The sequence below is a fragment of the Peromyscus californicus genome, unplaced genomic scaffold (genome assembly GCF_007827085.1).
Source record: "Peromyscus californicus insignis strain IS unplaced genomic scaffold, ASM782708v3 Scaffold_4__1_contigs__length_199733344, whole genome shotgun sequence".
Taxonomy (NCBI): Eukaryota; Metazoa; Chordata; class Mammalia; order Rodentia; family Cricetidae; genus Peromyscus; species Peromyscus californicus.
Genome location: NW_026294562.1, coordinates 46,515,007 through 46,532,658, shown reverse-complemented (window position 1 = coordinate 46,532,658; position 17,652 = coordinate 46,515,007). Strand labels below are relative to the sequence as shown.

Below are 17,652 nucleotides of genomic sequence, written 5' to 3'. Positions count from 1 at the left end.
TCTGTATCAGCCACTGGCATGTACCAGTAAATTAACACATTTAGTCTCCTATTTATTAATTTAATCTCCCCCAAGAGCCCTACAAAATAGATACATTTGTGTCTATCTCACAGATGCTAAAACAAAGGCTTGGATTCACACTTTCTAGACTCACAGCCAGAGAAGACTAAGGACTGGATAAGGCTCCTCTTGGAGCAGAGGAGGAGGGGGTGGGATGAGAGAATTAGAGGAGGGTGGAGTAGGAGAAAGATGATCTTCATTGATAAATGCTCCATCCAAACCAAAAGAAAGAGAATAAGAAGAGGGGACAAAAGGGGCAGGAAAATACAAAACAAAAGAGAATGTGGAGTAATGGTGTTGCCCATGGCTGTGCAATCCTAAAGACCCTTAAAACTTTCTTCTTTCAACCTCCCATCCCACTGGACATAGGCCCCATCTGGTGTAGCACATATCCTTGAGTTTCAGAATAGAGCAGGCAGACAAGCTGAGCCCTCTGGCAGGTTCCTGAGGACAAGTATGCTGCTGGTTCCACAAAGCCTCCAGTGAAGAGCCTGGGCCTGGAAATTAGAGGTCTGGATTCTGCTCCTACTATGCAGTCACTCGGCCAAGGCCTCCCTGAGGGGTTCACTTTGCTCATCAGGTGCTCTATGAAGGGAGGAGAGGGAACGCTGTCAGCCATTCCTCACATTTAACGGGCAAATCTACATCTAACTCCTCCCTTGTCTCATATCCACCTCTGAGTTACAGAAAATTCCAGGGAAAGCATCACACATTGTCACAAGTGCTCTTGCTGTCTTTTCTTTATTTCACTTAAATTGGCCAACAAGGCAAGAAATGTCTTCTCCACACATTGCAAATATCCCAATAATTAAAAATGAGTAAATACCACTGAAACACCAGAAAGAGAGCAACCATCAATGATTCTATTGCTCATAATAGTACTGAAAGAGCCGCAAGGAAAAAACTCAGACACAGGGACACAGGTTTGTGCTCAAACAGAGGAGAAGGGTGATGTATGCATGATCATCTAATGATGCAACTCACACCTGTCCTCAGACCTTGACTAAGTTATATAAGAGAATTTATGAATGCCCCTGTGAGAACCAAGAAGCCTGGGTGAATGCGTACGGAACAAATAAAGTATGGAGTAGATTACAGAGTTTGACATGGGTACAACCATGTCAGACCCATGGAAATTCGGCAAGACCTTCCCCATAGGGGTCAGGCTCAGAAATGGCAAAGCCTTCCTCTGGACTGAGTGTGAACGTTGACAGTGTGTCCAAGCACAAGTGTTTACAAACAATTCCATCATTGTGTGCAAAAAAACTAGCAACTACAACTTCCTTCTCTCAATATTTACAGTATAAGACTACTTGCCTACAGAAACATCCTACCAAGACTAGCTAACTCTTCCTCCTGTGCTGTGCATAACAAAAGCACTAAGGAGTCGGCCCTTTTATTGTAGTAAGACATATTACTCCATCTGAGTGCACACAGCCCACCTGGCCCCAGCTTTTCTGTGTCAGTGTGCCCATCCTTTCTTTAGTGTCTGTTCTTCTTTCCCTTGCCACCTCCAGGCAGGCTTCCAGGACCAAGCCATGCAGGATGCAGCACATTCCTGAAGGAAGAGGACCTCTCAGGGTGCCTACTGCACAGGAGGTCCTGTGATAGATGCTTTTATCTCATGTATCTTTGCATCCATTCTGTGGGGAAGGGTCATCTCTTCATTGGCTTTCAGACCTCAAAATTTAACTCTGAAAAGGCCATAATGACTCCAAAGTCACTCAACCAAACAGGGGAGAGGCATGAAATTCAAGTCTCCATTCCCATCACAAGCAAAGCTAACCTTGCTTCTGTGAACACCGTCCTGGGGTTGAACTAAGGCTCACATAAAATGAGAGAATGAGCAGTTTAAGAGGGGTACTGTTGGCAACAGCTATTTTTTGCTGTCTGATATCCATTCAACACTCTCTTGACTAAATAGAAGCTATGCCCAGTGGGCATAATCTACCGAGTCACATGAAAAAAATCTCTGCTCTTTGTGACATTGGCTTCCATGTGGTAGGAAAAATGGCCACTAACAGTCATAGCACAAATCCTCCCACTTCAGTGACCCAGCCGATTTTTCTTGAGTTTATTTAAGCACACCCTTCTCTAAATCTACAGTGAATGTCCTACTCTGATTCTAATTTGACCAGTTGGGGCCAAATACAGTTTTAGGGACCAATAGCATCACCATGCAAAATATATAATGTTCCATTAAATTTAAAATCCAGATAGACAACAGTTTCTTGTGTATGTTCCATGCACTATTTCAGATTCACTTATAATAAAAGAACATAATCTCACTTATCTGAAATTCAAAGTTAGCTGGGTCTTATTTCAGGTTTTATGGCCATTATTTTGCTAATTCTGGCAAATCGCTCAACCATAAGGCCGGAATAGGTGAAATAGAAGGATTTTTATCACATCTGAAGATCATGTCCACCCCAGCACTAAAGTCCAACTCATTAAAGACACATGTTCCCTGAAGAAAACCAGGTACACACTAGAAGAAGAAGGATGGACATCTAGCAGCCAAACACAGCAGATGTGCCCAAAATTGAAGTGGGTGTGGCTATGGAAAAGGACCATATGTTTTTGAAGGGAGGGGGACTGTGGGCCGGCTGAGTGGGGAAAGAAGCTTGTGCCGACTCCTTCTCAACCTTCCAAGTTTGTGTTTTTACCCATACACATTTGCCAGATTGCTTGAAAAAGGCAACAGCTGTGAAAACTGACAGTTTACAGTTGTGAGAAATCGCATTAGTGAAGTATTTCAATTAAAGTGATATCGAACTAAAAAACAAGAAGTCATCGCTGAACAAATAAATTAGCACTTCAATTCACGGAGCCTTCAAGTGGAAGATTTCAACGGTATCTACCTGCTGTATTGCTGCAGTTCCTGATGCTGCTGGTGTAGGAATGAAAGGCTCATAGGTCTTGCTAGAGAAGAGCAATTAGTCAGGGCCAGTCTGTAACTAGGCATTTATTTCATTCCTGACCAACAGCCAAACTTGTCTCAGATCAGCCTGTAACATCCCTCTTGTATGTCAGAAAGCCTTCCTGGGGGGTCCCGACCCAGCCCACTAGCAGGGTGGCCAGGCCACACCCGGGCTGGGCTCTCTTTCCCAAGCCAATTCATCTACATCTATAACACTTTTTAAAGCAACTCAGAGACCTGTCTTCCAGCAGATGCTTTTTCCACTCAGTTTAAAGAGTCATTCGCCTGCAGGAAATGAATTCGGGGAACCACTGCTCCCTTGCTCTTTCAGGGTCAGGGCCAGCTCAGCCCACACACTGCAGGCATCTGAGCCCTACAAAGGCCTTCTGTCAGCCTGGCCTCCTTTCCCTCCCCACCCATTCTCCTCCTCCAAAATCACACTCAGTTCTCCAAATTCCCCCACTCCAGCCTAATTCTCTGCAGAATCTTTCCTCTGCCAGCTAGTGATTCGGGCCTAATTAGGTGGCTGCTTTCATTTACTATAGTAGTTGGAAGAGGGGCTAAAACAGCATCGCCCCTATTCATGTTGGAAAAATAAAGTATGCCCATTGTTATTCAAGATCATCCTTTCCCCACCCCACCCCCACCCCCAATCAAGCAAATTAGCGGCATGGTTCATTTTCCTAGCATTCACTTCAGAGCAGTCAGCAGCTAGCTCCCCGGAATGTGGCTTGAAGCTTGTGTGGTCAGTACAATTGTTTGGAGCTGTTTGTGCCAACAATGGGAGGCAATGCCTGTCTTCCAAAGGACACCGAGTGGCACTTGTCTTCCTTAGCCTAAGGAGGTCTTCTTACCAGCTGCAGCCAAGCCGTGCTTCTCAGGAAGATGTACACCGCCATCTATTGGGCATGGAGGTTAACAGCAATGCTTTCCCACCCAACATTTGCTCGAGGCCACTAAAGGACAGACAACAAAGCTTCCGGTAAGTTTCTAAAAATAAGCTGATTCTTTGTACCTCAGAATGAGACAACGTTGGCCTCTAAGGCTGCAATGGAAGTGCAGTGCAACGCATGAATTATGTCTCCGCTGCTGGGCGCTTTCCATGGTGCTGATTTTCAGACCTCAGACAGGACTGGTGGCTGGCATTGTCTGAAGGAGCTTGAGGCCCACCACTTCTCCATCCGATCTCAACTATCCTGGGCATCAGCACTTCTGGGCAATGGCTCTTATCTTAGAAGCCTTCCCAACACCCTTCTCTCGAGTAAAAGCAAGCCCAATTTATTTCAAAGACCACAAGGTAGAGGCATTCAAAAGTTTCCTGAATGCAGGGACACTTGCTAGTGGACCAAGGATCAAATATTAAGTCTCTTTGGAGCCTGGATTCTGAGACAGGGGCATACACTACCCAACTCTTGACAATGCATGCTTTACTTTCTTTTTATATGATGCCATTCTATATACACAAAGGACACACTTATCTTTAAAAAAAAAAAATCCTGATTTACTGAATTTGTGTAGAGGAGGAAGAACATATGCAGCAAATATACCCCAGTATGGAAGGTTTGATCTGTAGTTCCCCACCAGGGTAACTGGCAATGCCACCCATACCCAAGAGACTTTGGTACCATATTGGAACATATTGGATTGACACAACTTGACAGAGCGTGGAACATCCTATGGCATTCAGGAGAGACCCACCACATACACACACACACACACACACACACACACACACACACACACACACACACACACAGAGCAAAGAATTACCCAGCCCAAACTGTCAATAGCACAGATGCTCAAGAAGCCTGGTGTAGGGTAAAAAAAGATCGCCCTCTGGTAATGGGGTTATGATAACATTGATTGTTCTCAAATGAGCCACACCGCAGAGACGGGGATAATTCGCCCTTTCCCAAGTCGGTATTTACTGCCTTTTTTTCTTCTTTAGACTCTCCCATTTTAAACATAATTTAGCTGTCTTTTTTTTTTCCTTGTGCTGCTGGGAAGAGAAAGGACTGGAGGGGGGAGGGGAAGGTGAAAAGAAAAAGAGGATTAGAGGCTTGACCTGCTTCTCGGGAAGAGCCGCCACATTCCTCTCTCAGATGTGCTTTGTGACCAGGCAGGGTACAATTAAAAGCACAATAATTTGCTTGTTATTCAAGTCAGGCATTAGTCCGGGTAATGGCGTGCTTGGTGGAGAGATGGATTTCCTTGTTAGGCTCTAAGCACAGGATTAACTGAATTCTCCATGGAGAAATCTTGATTTGTTCAAGGTCTTTCATGTTTTCTACAGAGAAGGGATTATGTCTTCTTAAAGAGGGGCCTTGCTTAAAAAGCTACAAAGTATAAGAAAAGGATTTAGGGCAGAGGGGCCTGTGGTTAAGTAGCTGAGGGGTACAGGGAATTTTAGAGCAAGGGATTATTTAAAGCCATAAAGTTCAAAAAATAATTGGTTTAGCACTACTGGGTCAGTGCTGGCAAGCGTACAGTAAGGCAGTTAAGCATGGGCTAATATTCATTTTACTTTGGCTAATTATTGCATGGATCCAGGAGAGGAGGAAGGAGAGCATGCGCGCTCCCTCCCTGGCAATCAGGAAGTGTGTTATCTTTGGTGTCCGTGCCTGGCAGACTTGCTTTTTATGTTGGGATGTCCAGAATGTAAGAATCACAGAAGTGTTACTTAAAACACAGGCACTATTGTCTTGGGATGGGCCTGCTATCCCAGAAGCACAGTACAAAAACACTACTAGCTTTTTGGTTTGATTTTTAGGGTGCTGAAGGTGGAGCGCACGGCCTGGCACATGCTAGGCAAGTGCTCTACTACTGAGCTGCGTCCCCCAGCCCCCAACAACCCAGTTTTAAGTCTACTGACACAATCAGCCAGCCAGAGAGGATATGAAGTAAAACCCTGACTTCCCCTGTTACCAGATTAAGTCAGTGAGTCTCAACCAGGAGCAACTTTGTTACACTCCCAGAGCTGTTTTTGTTACCTCTAGAAAGATGCCTCTGATATCAAACTGCAGAGGCTGAAGGGTCTGTTAAATAGACCATAATCCATCCTCTCTCCCCCACAGCCATAATTCACATGACCAACCATTTTTCTACTTTACTTCCCTTTTCATTACTGGGTATTTCTACAAATCAAGAAAGAAGGGTGTTGCCTTTGATATACTAATGTTAAACCTGAAAACCATGAGGAGAAAAGACCAAATCCACAATTGACCAACTAAAGCAAGCTGTATTTTGGGGTGCACCTGGGACTGGCCAGCTGGCTGTCTCACCCTAAGAGCGGCCCCTGCTGGCCTCCTGAGGTCCTTTTTATAGGATAAGATGGTCATGGGGTGAGAGAGTTGACTGATATACACTGTTACAAAAATACAACAAAAGGGTGCTGTGGATAGCACTCTGTATAAACAAAATGCTGATTGGCCAGTAGCCAGGCAGGAAGTATAGGCAGGACAAGCAGAGAGGAGAATTCTGGGAGGAGGAAGGCTAAGACAGAAAGATGCTGCCAGTCGCCGCCATGAGTACCAACATGTAAGATACTGGTAAGCCACGAGCCGTGTGGCAAGGTATAGATTTATAGAAATGGGTTCATTTAAGATATAAGAACGGATAGCAAGCAGCCTGTCACGGCCATACAATTTATAAGTAATATAAGTCTCTGTGTGTTTACTTGGTTGGGTTTGAGCGGCTGCGGGACTGGCAGGTGAGCGAGATTTGTCCTGACCATGGGCCAGGCAGGACCAGAGAAACTCAAGCTACAAAGGGGAGAAACAAGGAAAAGGCTAGATAGACATCATGTGAACGGGGGCTTGAGTTTAGTGGAGGTGGAAAAACATGTTTTGCTGTTTACTAAACAGGAATTTACTCTTAATTACAAACAGAAACTTTAACTTGCAAGGACTTAACACTGGGCAAACAGGAAATTATTCTTTAACTACAAACAGAACCCTCAACCTGCACAGGACAGACAGGGACTTACCCTTAACTGTCTTAACTACAAACAAAAACCTGAACCTGCAAGGCATATGTTCCTGTTTTGGATTGCATGTGACAGACAAAACATATCCCCCTTCCATGACTGATGCACACCCAAGGAAGGAAAATGCTAGCTCCTGCATCCTCCCCAGATGCAGGTGACTGAGGACTTGCACTCCCGTCTCTGAGATTATTCATTCTTCTCTGCGGAAAGGGGGAAGGATGTTCAGTCATCATTTGTCCTGCAGCTTTAACCGGGTTGAGAGCCCACAGCCACAAGATATCCATTTTCTCCCTAGTGAATGATGATTCTCTTCCCAAGGGAAGTTAACACCTTTGACAGGAGCTTCCAGGAAGCTCATTAAAGCCAAGAGGCTGAGAATCAGCATAGCCATCACCTCTCTGGGAGCCTGAGGATACACTTAACCTGCACCTCAAGGATGCCAAAGGGAGTTAAAGAGGAAGTCAGAGAGTCCCTTGAAATAAAAGGCGAACACATCCAAACTAGGCCCCTGACATTCAGCAGGCAGACACAGGGTGGCTGTAAAGAGGGGAAAATCACCTTCTTCCCAGGAGCCTCCTGTTCCCTGTATCCTCTAAGGCTGGTTGACAGCTTTGTAGTCATGGGCTTCTGTTCACTCTCCACCCAGTGGTTTTTCTCTACAATCCTGACAAATTCTATCAAGTCATACCCTCCTGGCCTCGAGGCATAACAAAGGCCTTTATCTTCTTCCCCATCCTCCTCCGGTATATCTATTCTTCACCCTAAAACTCACAGGTCCACTGGTCCTGACCACCTCTCACTGTTCCTCCATCTTGTCGCATTCTTCATCTTCTCTCAAAGCCAGGCCAACCACAGCTGGCCTCCACATCTCCACTGACTCCACTGGTCCCCTCTTACATCTCTCTCACAACTGCCTTCTTTACAATGGTCTCCTTCTCCGTATCTATGGGTCTGCTCCCTCACATCCTTCCATTCTCCTGGGATACTCATCCTCTTCCTTTTAGGCCTTGTCTTTACCATCTTGAAATATAAGAGAAAAAATGTATTTTTGAGCCTTTAAGAAGGTAGATTCAAGGGTCTTTTTTTTTTAATTATTGATATCTTGAGACAAGTACAGCTCCTGGATCCAGGAGGCACTCAAACATAAGCTGAATAACTGAGGAATTGGACTAAGTTACTTATGTTCACATCACCCAATTCCTGATTCCTGATACATAACTGAATAATAGAACCCTGATAAAAGGCTCTAGACCATGATCTACAAGAATAATTAATATGTCTCCCAGGGGCATTTGCAATGCTGCTTGTTTGTTTGTTAGTTAGTTTGTTTGTTTGTTTGTTTGTTTGTTTGTTTGTTTGAGACAAGGTTTCTTTGTGTAGCCTTGGCTGTCCTGGAACTTGCTTTGTAGACCAGGCTGGCCTTGAACTCATAGATTCACCTGCCTCTGCCTCCCAAGTGCTGGGATTAAAGTGTGGGCCACCACTGCTGCTGCTTATTTTTTAATTTTGGTAAAATAAACATTATAAAATTTACTGTCTTACCCATTTTTAAGTATAAGGTTCAGTACCATTAATGTGTAATCTTTATAACCTTTCCATCTTGCAAAACTGAAACTCTATATCCATCAAGCAATAGTTCCCCAAGCCCAAGCCCTTGATGCCCACCATCTACCTCCCAAAAGCGTCTCTAGAAATACTGTTGTGGGATATTTGTGCACTGTGTGAAGATATTGTTGTGACTGGTTTAATAAAGAGCTGAATGGCCAATGGCTAGGCAGGAAGTATAGGTGAGACTTCCGGGCAGAAAGAGGAAGTAGGAGGAGACAGTCGAGGTGCGGAGGAGATGACAATGAGACATGGAGGGAGTCGCACATACAGAATGAAAGAAAGGTAAAAAGCCATATGGTAAAATGTAGATTAATAAAAGCAGGTTAATTTAAGTTATAAGAGCTAGTGGGACAAGCTTAATCTAAGGCTTACTTTTTATAATTAATAATAAGTCTCTGAGTCATTGTTTGTGAGCTGGGGGCCCCCCAAAAAATCAAAATATACAACTGAGATAACTTTCAAGAATGCTGTCTGTCAAATGGAATGTTGAGGGTCAGGGACAACACTAACAATGCCTCTAGTATCACAAGCCCCTGGACCCTTGGAGAGATATTTGCCTAACGTGGAGAGAGGAACAATGTCAAACTCTCTTCCAAAGAGATATGAATAAGAGGGAAAAAAACAGTTCCTGCGATAAGCAACTGACACTTGTGATAATTTAAGGTTTTCTCATCCCTAATAGACTATGAGATATGACTTGAGTTTTGGCTAGGTTTATGTCAACTTGACACAAGATAGAGTCATTTGGGAAGAAGGAACTTCAGTTGAGAGTATGCCCCCACCAGACTGGCCTGTGAGCAAGCCAAGCCTGTGGTGCACTTTTCTTTGATTGATGATTGATATGGGAAGGCCCAACTCACTGTGGGTGGTTCCATAACTGGACCAGTGGTCCTGGGTGCTATAAGAAATCAGGCTGAACAGGCCATGACGAACAAACCAGTAAGCAGTACTCCTCCATGGCCTTTGTATCACTTCCTGCCTCCCGGTTCCTGTCTTGAGTTTTTGACCTGCCTTCTCTGGAAGATGAACTACAAAGAAAAAAGAAGTAAACTCTCTCCTCCAAGTTGTTTTTTGTCAGAGTGTTTTATCCCAGAAGTAGAAACCCTAACTATGACAGAAACTGGTACCAGGAAGAGGGTGCTTCTGTGATGGATCCGACCACGTATTTTTGGGGAGAATTGTGTGGCATATGAACTTTGAGCTGAAAAAGTCATTGAGTGTTCAGAGCTCAGTAGGCTGTTCTGTGGAAGATAAGAACACTGAGAGAAATGCAAACAATGGAGGCCTGGCTTGTGAAGTTTCAGAAAGAAGTAAAGACTGTCAGGGTCATTTGTGTGCTATTTTGAGTTCAGAATCTGTGGTTCTGGGTCAGTGGGAGCTGAAGAATCAGCCATGATTAACAAAAAACATCACCACTGAACTGAAGCTTTGGTTTTACTGAGGCAATTGATCCTAGTTACCTGGAGCTAAGAAATTAGCAGTGGTTAAGGAGAGACTAGCATCACTGAATACTATAAATCTAGGAGTATTTCCTCAGGGTCAGCACACAGAAGCTGTAGTCCAGAGGTCCAGAGAGACAACTGAGGCTGTCTCTCATGTTGGCGGCCAAACTAGGTAATGTAGAAGAGTCACCCAGGTGGTGCTGGTTTTGAAGGCATGAAGAAGTCACGGAGAGCAGTTAAGCTCAGCACTGTTTGCAAGAGCAGAGTACCTGAAGAGGCAATTTGTGAAGGTGCAGCCTCAGTTACATTTGAAAATTTAGGATTGAGGGGATCGTGGGGTGAAGTTGAGGCTTGGCACTGTGTGTCAGGATCACAGTCACCGAAGAGAGCCCAGGAAAGGCTATCGGTGAAAGTGCAGCCTGGCTGCGGCAGGAGAGCATAGCATTTCAGAGATGTCAGTATCACAAGTGTGAAGTGGAACCAGTCTGAGCCTACAAGATGTGCTATGTGTTCTGTGGCAACACTTTGGGGCCAGAACATTGTGAGTTCCAGAAGTCTGACATTGAACCTTACACTGAACTTTAGTTTTGATTTCATGTGATTATGGACTGTGTCCTGATTCTTCCTTCTTGGAGCAAGAAGGAAGACATTTTTACTTTTACAAGAAGCCACAGTTATGAAAGTTTAGAGAGGCTTTGGATTTTTTTTTTTTTTTTTTTTTTTTTTTTTTTTGGTTTTTCGAGACAGGGTTTCTCTGTGTAGCTTTGCGCCTTTCCTGGGACTCACGTGGTAGCCCAGGCTGGCCTCGAACTCACAGAGATCTGCCTGGCTCTGCCTCCCGAGTGCTGGGATTAAAGGCATGCGCCACCACCGCCCGGCAAGGCTTTGGATTTTTAAAGAAACTTTTGGTATTTTAGAGAGACTGAATTTTTGTTGTTGTTGTTGTTATTGTTGTTGTTTGTTCTGTTTGGTTGCTTGGTCTTTTTTTTTTTTTTTTTTTTTTTTTGGGAGACAGAGTTTCTCTGTGTAGCTTTGGAACCTGTCCTGGATCTTGCTCTATAGACCAGGCTGGCCTCAAACTCACAGAGATTCACCTGCCTCTTCCTCTCAGGTGCTGGGATTAAAGTTGTGTGCCACCACCACACAGAGAAACTGAACTTTTAAGGTGGTTGAATTTTTAGAGTATGGGACTCTTAGAAGTTGAATTAGTTTATATTGTAATATTAACATACCATCTTGGGGGGAAATGAGAAAAGAAAGGTTATAGTTGAATAATGATACATTTGTGTATCAAATTGGCAAGGGGACATTGTGCTACCTAGTTTTATGTCAACTCAACACAAGCTAGAACCATTTGGGAAGAGGGAACCTCAACTGAGAACATGTCCCCACCAGATTGGCCTGTGGACAAGCATAAAGGTGCATTTTCTTGATGTATGTAAGAGGATCCAGCTCACTGTGGATGTTGCCACTTCTGGGTCTTGATTCTAAAAGAAAGCAGGCTGAACAAGCCATGATGAGCAAGCCAGTAAGCAGCACTCCCTCAAGAACTCAAGCAGGACAGGAATGTGGAGGCAGGAACTGAAGCATAGGCTATGGAGAAGGACTTTAATTGAAGTTCTCTCCTCCCAACTGTAGCTTGTGTTGATATAAAAGTAGCTAACACAGACCTACCCTAGTTAGCTTTGTCAACCTGACAGTCTAGAGCAGTGTTCTCAACCTTCCTAATGCTGCAGCCCTCAACACAGTTCCTCATGTCATGCTGACCCACAACCATAAAATTATTTCATTGCTACTTCATAACTGTAATTTTGCTACTGTTATGAATCATAATGTAAATATCTGATATGCAGGATATCTGATATTTGAGCCCCAAAGGGTTTGTAACCCACAGGTTAAGAATCACTGGTCTAGAGTAATCTGTGAGAAAGCCTTGATTGAGAAATTGCCTAGAAATGGCCTGTGGGCATGTCTGGAGTGCTGCTTGATTATTAATTGATATAGGAGGGCCCAGCAAGTGATCCTGAGCCTGGGAGCAAGCCAGAGAGGCAGCCATCAAGCAGCATTTTTCCATGGTTTCTGCTTTGAGTCCCTGCTTTGCCTGACTTACCTTAATGACAGATTGTGGCCTGAAAGTATAAGTCAAATGAGCCTTTCCCTCACTGAGTTGCTTACAGTCAGAGCATTTTATCACAGCAACAAAATGAAGCTAGAATAGCCCATGACTTGTTCGTGTGGTTTGTTAAACACATGTTCCTAAGGGCAATTGGCAAGTGAATCAGGGAATGGCACAAGACAGGAAAGCCAAGTGAAGGGAGTCCTGCCAGATGAACCACAGAGGGCAGCTTTACTCCAACTCCTCAGAGACACTCTGAAGGGAAAACAAGGTGCCTCCATCACCTTCCTCAACCTGCCATGGTTTAAGGGCAGTACCTCAGTGTTCAGTCACTGAAGTCTCAAGTCAATGTCCCTGGGAAGTTTTTCTAAAAGGAGACCCAGGTACCTGCTGTTGTCAATAAGAGTACTTCAAGGCCAGTGGGAACGAAATACAGAAAGCCATTCAAGGAGATATAGGAAGCATTCCCTGTTCCATATGTCCTCACTCTGTAATTCTAATAACATGCAGCTGGGGGAAAAGTCACAGTTGGGTGTACACAAAGAATTTTGGGGGGAGGCACATAGCTAGAGAGTTGGCTCAGCAGTTAACAGCACTGGCTGCTCTTCCAGAGGATGCAGACTTGATTCCCAGCATTCTCCTGCCGTCTCACAACCATCTGTAACTCCAGTCACAGGGGATCTGAGAGTGCCTTCTGGCCTCTTCAGACATGTGGTGCACAACATACATGTAGGCAGTATACATAAAAATAAGTGAAATTTTGATCCATGCCAAAGAGGAGGCAGAAATATCATAAGAACCAGAGGTGGTGGACAATCCCAAAGAAACAGTGTTTTCTAGACACAACATGACTGAAGGACATGTGGACTCACAGACTGTGGCAGCATACACAAGACCTGCACACGTTCAAGCTAGACACATTCCTAGCATAGAGAGGGGGAAATAAGCACAGAGTCCCATCCCTTTCCAAGAAGCTATTTGTAACTGAGAGTTGCTGAGAAAAGGGAAAATCAGTTTTCTTTAATGGAGTGACACTGGGTATATCAACTCTACTTCAGGGTAGGCCCCATGCTCAGGAGTAAGTTGGTCAACACAAATGGACTCCATGGTTTTTTGTATTTTTGTTTTATTTTGGTTTTTCTAAGAGAGAAAAAAACATTAAGTTGGGTAGGTAGTGGAGTTAGAGGATCTGGAAGGAGTTGAGGGAGGGCTAAGAATATGATCAAAATATTTATGAAATTCTCAAAAATAATTTTAAAAAGTACAAAACAATGTAAATACTAATGTGGTACTATATAAAACTTGGATAGATGTATGCCCCATTAAATGTTCAAAGCAAAAAAAGTCATGGGTATCTTGCTGCTGAGCCATTTTAAATGGATGCTACACTTAGGGTGTACTTGGGAGAAAATGCAAATCATAGTGGATTTAGTTATAGGAGCTGAGTCACATACCGAGAGGCTCAGGAGTAGTTTAACTTTCCCCCATCAGTTTATCTGGGCTCAGCTTCTCTGACTAGTTCACCAGCTGTTCTACTCTGTTCTGATTTGGACCTTGGCTTGGCCTCCATATGATTGCAATATTATGAAAATGGCATAATGATATCAATTCCTTTGTATGCTAACTTTATTTGTGCCTATATATTATCTCTATCTTGCTAGCTAGCTAGATTATATACATGTGTATATATCTGCAGCTCTTATAAGAAAAGAGATTTTCTTTCCCCAACTGCAGTACACAGAACTGAAATGCATTCCAACTGGATTTCTTCTTGCTAACTCCTGACACAGGGCTATCTCAGTTGGGTTAAATCAAGCAAAACTAATTTGAAGAGGTGAAATGCTCCCAAAACCACATGCTTGACAATGAACAGGAGGAAATGCTAAATATCCACCCACATAAGGCAAAGTGAAAATAGACTAAACATTCATAAACATGGCATTTAGTTCTTTTGTGTGTGTATGAGTGTTTTGTCTATGTGCATATGTGCACCATGTATGTGAAGTACCTGCAAAGGCCAGAGAAGGGTGTCATATCTCCTGGAACTGGAGTTACTAGCAGTTGTGAGCTGCTCTGTGGGTGCTGGGAACTGGACCCCAGTCCTCTGCAAGAGCAGCGGGTTCTCATAATCACTGAACCATCTCTCCAGCCCAGAGTGTTTGTGTTATGTCACAGTATAACCACTCATTGGAACAGCATGTGTCCTCTGAAACACATAATATGAAGGATGTTCTTGATGTACTTTATGTGCAAACAACAGATTATAAAACTAAGAAGGCTGCATATGCCAACCCATTAGCAACTGAAATCCCTTCATGTGTTTTTTTTTGTTTGGCTTCTGTGGTGTCAATGGTAAACTTTCTTGAGTTTATTCACATCTTCTAAAAGGTACATAATAAATGTACTACAGGTTAAGTATCTTACCCAAAATACTTAGAAGCAGATATGTTGCGTTCTGTTTGTTTGGGGATTTGGGAGTGTTTGCATACATACTGTGCTGGTCGGTTTCATTCATGCTGTGAAAGAATCTTTGATATGAACAACTGAAGGAAGGAAGGAAGGATTTATTCAGCTCACAGATCATTTTCAGCCCATCATGGGGGAAAGACAAGGCAAGCAGTCCAAGCCATTCTAACTGGGAAGCTGAGAGGAAGGGACAGACAGATACAGAGCAATAACCAGCCTAAACATCTCCTACCCCACAGTCTACATCTTCCAGATAGGTTCTATCTCAAGTTTCCAGAACCTTCCAAAGCAGGACCACCAGCAAGGAACCAAACCTCAGGACAATGAGTCTCTGCAGTGGAGGTGGGGGGTGCACCGAATAGATCAACATGACTGACAGAACATCTCGTGGATAGGACTGCTGTTTAAGCATGAAATTTCCCATATGTTTCATACATACCTTAGGCACTTAGCCTATATATGATTTTGTGTGTTATCTTTAGGACACCTGCATTTTAACTATGACCTGACACATGAGGTGGGCTATGGGATTTTCTATTTGCAGCATAAAATCAGTTTTAAACTTCAGAGGACTTAATGTTTGCGGCTTTCATCTCAAGGATTCTCAGTCTGTACCTTGAGGAAAAGGAGGCTATGTGTGTAAATGTGTGGTAGGTGTATGTATGTATCTCTGTGTGTGGTGTTAAGGTGTATGGTATATGAGGTACCATGTATGAAGTATGTGGTGAGGTGTGTTGTGTGTCATGTGTGTGTAGTGTGTGACATGTATGGTGTGTATATATATATATATATGTCTCTGTGTGGTATGTGAGTATGGTGTGTGCCTGCAGATGTCAGATCACATCAGATGTCAACATCAGATGTCTTCCTCAGTTGCTCAAACTTACTTTTTGAGATGGTGTCTGTCACTGAACCTGAAGCTGGAGCTCACCTATCCAGCTAGAGTGGCTGGCCAGACAGCCCCTGAGATGCTCCTGTCTCCACCTTCCAACGCTGGAATTACAGATGCTCACTTCCATGCCAGATTTTTTACTGGTTCTGGAGATTGGACTCAGGTCCCATTCTTGCACAGTAAGCATTTTACCAACTGACCCTTCTCCCCATTTTCTCAGACAGGATTTTATTAGTCCAGGCTTGCCTCAGACTTACTGCCTCCACCTCCTCAGTACTGGGATTACAGACACAAGTCACCACACACAGTGTTTACCACACTGGGAACTCCTCCTACATGCTAGGCAGGCACTCACCAGCTGTGCTGTGCAGAGCTCCAGCTTATTAGTCTGTAATTTTTTTTTTCTTGGTTTTCTGAGACAGGGTTTCTCTGTGTAGCCCTGCCTGTCCTGGAATTCGCTTTGTAGACCATGTTGGCCTTGAACTCAGAGAGATCCACCTGCCTCTGCCTCCTGAGTGCTGGGATTAAAGGTGGCTTTTTTTTAGTATAATTTTTAAAGAGAAAAATGTTCGTTTCCATTCCCTTCATACCTGTTTTAATATATTTTCCTTTCCAAAATAAATATTTATTTCAAAACATGTTTTAAATAGCAGATATAGACAATTTTTATTTATGAATTAATGTAAGCCAAAATTTAATAATTACAAAAACTTGTTTGTAAAATTCAAATGAGTATTATTGTAAGGCATGAATGCAATAACTTTACTAATATTTAATTATTTAATTTTAGCATTAATTGCATAAGCTATTGCCCATGTCTTTGGCAAACTGACACACAGAGAACAAAAGCATCTTGCTAGTGAATTACCAAACTGAAATTAATACCTATTATTGTAATTTTTCATTTTTTGCAATTAGATAATTACATCATTTCTCCCCTTCCCTTTTCTCCATCCAATCCCTCCCATGCATCTCCCTTGCTCTGTCTCTGTCTCTGTCTCTCTATCTCTCAATTCATGGCTTCTTTTTCTGTTTCAATATTTTTGTTTTGTTTTGTTTTTGTTTTTCGAGACAGGCTTTCTCTGTGTAGCTTTGCGCCTTTCCTGGAACTCGCTTTGGAGACCAGGCTAGCCTTGAACTCACAGAGATCCGCCTGGCTCTGCCTCCCGAGTGCTGGGATTAAAGGCGTGCACCACCACCGCCCAGCCTGTTTCAATATTTTTAATGAAAGAAATTGGTTCAATAAAATAAGTGATCTATAACCAAGTTCTCTAGGTTAATTGCTACAGAAGTTCATAATAAAAATCAAGATAGTTTGGTGGCCATTGTAATTCAGTTGCCATGTTCTGTATTCCTTCTTGCCTTCCTCAGTAGGTGAGGTGTATTCATGTCTTTATACTCTTCCTCCAAACAAAATTGTCCCTGGCAAAGGGAGCACCAGAGAGTGTCACCATTCAAAAGTCCCATTCTTCTCCATAATGGCCCCTCATAGGTTCTCTAGGAAGAGTCCTGAGTAACTCTGGCTGCCAGATGCCAGCTGCAGGGGGAACATGGCATCTGATTCCCAGGCGTCATGTGTTGCCATTCTTCTCTGAATTATTAGTTCCTCTGTGCCAGACAATTGACCCAACCGTCAGAAAGCAGGAACCATCTCTCAGGCCCAAAGATGTTCAGGGCTGTCTTTTCTGCCTTTCCTCACCATACCAGGGAGGCCAATCTTGACCTTTGAAAAACAGCAGAGAGAGCTTCGGGACAAGATGGCAGACCAGAAGCTGTCCTGTGACCCAGTGAAGTGGAATGTCAGGATAAAAATAAACAAATAAAGAGAAAGAAAGGAAAATCTTTGAAAATCCTCAAATGTGAGAGGGCAGCTGCACAGTGCAGAGAGACAAAAGAGTGAAGAACCACAAGGAAGAGAGCCAAGCTCCACACAGCTCCAGACTCACTGCTCGCCCGTGGGAGACAGAAAAAGAAGCCTCATCCAACAGTAAGCCAACTGCCCTGGTGAAGAGAGACCGGCAGTCCAACCCACAGGACAAGTCCACAACTCTCACATACCCACAAATCAAGTTGAGGTCTTCCTGAGACAATGACTTCTCTGTTAGGAGAAGTCAGGACAGGCCAGCAGTGCACAGGAGTTACCCAGGTTCTGCAGATGGTGGC

At 43.6% G+C, this 17,652-nt stretch overlaps 1 long non-coding RNA gene across 1 annotated transcript in view; it reads left to right on the top strand.

Moving 5' to 3' along the window:
- The first annotated feature begins 3,654 nt into the window (after window positions 1-3,654).
- The window catches only part of LOC128094881 (uncharacterized), a 48,026-nt gene continuing 34,028 nt past the window's right edge, over window positions 3,655-17,652 (top strand). The window contains exon 1 of the long non-coding RNA XR_008213100.1: window positions 3,655-3,962. This is a non-coding gene — a long non-coding RNA (uncharacterized LOC128094881). The remainder of the gene's footprint in view (window positions 3,963-17,652) is intronic.